Source organism: Elephantulus edwardii, unplaced genomic scaffold, assembly GCF_000299155.1.
Source record: "Elephantulus edwardii isolate Elephantulus edwardi_28Jun2011 unplaced genomic scaffold, EleEdw1.0 scaffold00167, whole genome shotgun sequence".
Lineage (NCBI taxonomy): Eukaryota > Metazoa > Chordata > Mammalia > Macroscelidea > Macroscelididae > Elephantulus > Elephantulus edwardii.
In genome coordinates, this window is record NW_006399917.1 from 6655004 (window position 1) to 6657328 (window position 2325).

The following is a 2325-nucleotide window of genomic DNA, read 5'->3' on the forward strand; positions in this document are numbered from 1 at the left end:
ATATATATATAAATAAAACACACACATCAGCTTAAGGGATTCTGGTTACCTAGTAGAAAAGGGATATCCTTGCTGATTTCAGATGGATAATGGCTAACAACATAGAATACCAGAAGAATCTGGTTTTGTGCCTTATTTACTATGCAGAGGCTTTTGACTGTGTGGATCAGAACAAATTATGGATCATTGAGAAGAATGGGAATTTTAGAAATTATATACCTAGACCAATAAGCTAATGTACAAACAGATCAAGGGAACACTGTTGATGTTGTTGTTAGGTGCCATCAAATCAAGTGAGACCCGTAGTGGCCACAGATCTGATCCCTGTCCTTTTCTGTGCCATCCTCACACTTCCTGACACAATAATGCCCACTGTGATAGTCACTGTGTCTGTCCACTTAGTTGAGGGTCTTCCTCGCTTTAACCGACGCTGTGCCTTTCTACACATCATGCCCATCTCCAAGGATTATCTTCTCCTCACGACATACCCAAAGAATGAGATGCAAAGTTTATCATTTTTCCTCCAAGGAGCAATCTGGCTGCACTTTCTTCAAGACATATTTCTCTATTACTGGCCCCTCCTCCTAATAAAATACTCAAAGTAGATAAGGCTGTCTGTATGATCTGTGGAGGCTGCTGCTTCAGATCTTAGCCGAAATGGCAACAGCAGCCAGACCAACTTTTGAGCCTGAAAGAGGTGGAAGAGGAAAAGGAGAAGATGATTGGAGCCAGCTTTCCAAGCAGTATTCAGCCAGAGACCTACCCTCACATACAAAGATAAAATATAGACAGACACCTCAGGATGCCCGTGAAGAAGTCCACAATCGGGACTTCAGAAGAGAGTTGGAAGAGAGAGAAAGAGCTGCTGCAAGAGAAAAAAAATAGAGATCGTCCCACACAAGAACATACAACTTCTTCTTCAGTGTCAAAGAAGCCTAGGCTAGACCAGACTCCTGCTGCTAACCTTGATGCAGATGATCCTCTACCAGATGAGGAGGATGAAGATGAAGATGATGAAGAGGAGAGTGATGATGATGACACTGCAGCTCTTCTGGTGGAACTAGAAAAAATGTAAAAGAAAGAGCTGAAGAGCAAGCCGGGAAGAAACAAGAACAGAAAGCTGAAGAAGAGAGAATCCTCATGGAAAACATTCTGAGTGGAAACCCACTTCTTAATCTCACAGGTCCATCCCAGCCTCAGGCCAACTTCAAAGTAAAAAGAAGATGGGATGATGACATTGTCTTCAAGACCTGTGTGAAAGGTGTAGATGAGCAGAAGAATAAGATTTGTAAATGATACGCTGCCATCTGAATTTCATAAAAAGTTCATGGAGAAATAATTAAGTAGTACAGTTTTATGTGCTTCATTATTGAAAGACTGTAAAATGTAAATGGTTGACCTGGCCATATTTGGTTTAGGTGGTTCCCTTCCCTGTCATACCTTCTAGTTGTGTATGTTGTTGTTAAGTGCCGTCGACTCATAGTGACACTATGAAGGAGAGTCCTCGACACTTGGGTGCCTTTCATCCTCTCTCCAGGTTCGTAGGGTTTCCAGAGGCAAACTATTAAGTACATGGATGCCACTCCTCCTTCCAAGTTTGTTTTCATTGGGGAGCTCCACCCCACTCTCTGTCCACATTTGGTAGCCAATCGTTAACACATTTGACACAATAGTGTTACAGTGTTACAGCCTCACAGCAACCAAAAGTGAATGTGGTACGGCAACTTGTACACCAGGGCTGTACGTCCTAAAGGAATGTCTGAACAAAAACAGTGAAAGACAGGCCCGAGGGCCGTGGATTAAAAGTCACCCACCTTCGGCTTGGTAGCGTCGCTTTCTGTTCACTGGGCCAGCTGATCTCTCTCTCTATGTTGATGTTATTGTTGTTAAGTGCCTTTGAGTCGCAGGTGACTCATAGCGTCCCTATGAAGGAGATTCCTCGGTGCCTGGGTGCCTTTCTTCCTTTCTCCGGGTTCATAGGGTTTCCAGAGGCAAGCTGTTATGGAAGTGGATGCCACTCCACCTTCCACTAGTTGTGTAAAGACTTCCTAATTTTAAATGTCAAAATATCTTACCATTTAGTGAGACATAGTTTGGTAGTGGGTTTGGAATGATTCTTTCAATCTTTTCAATCACACGTGTTTTCTGTTTATTATGGAGAAAAGATTTGGCTTTTAATAAATATTTAATAGTCTAAAAAAAAAAAAACAAAAACCCTGTGGCTGACTCTGAGAAGAATGGGAATCCCAGAACATTTAATCGTGCTAATACGAAACCTATACTTGGACCAAGAGGCATTCGTCAGAACAGAGCAGGGCAACACTG

At 42.4% G+C, this 2325-nt stretch overlaps 1 protein-coding gene and 1 pseudogene across 1 annotated transcript in view; both read left to right on the forward strand.

Moving 5' to 3' along the window:
* The window catches only part of ARAP2 (ArfGAP with RhoGAP domain, ankyrin repeat and PH domain 2), a 302530-nt gene that overhangs the window by 288326 nt on the left and 11879 nt on the right, over window positions 1–2325 (forward strand). The gene's annotated exons all lie outside the window — the stretch shown is intronic.
* On the forward strand, window positions 658–1339 carry LOC102844679 (annotated as a pseudogene).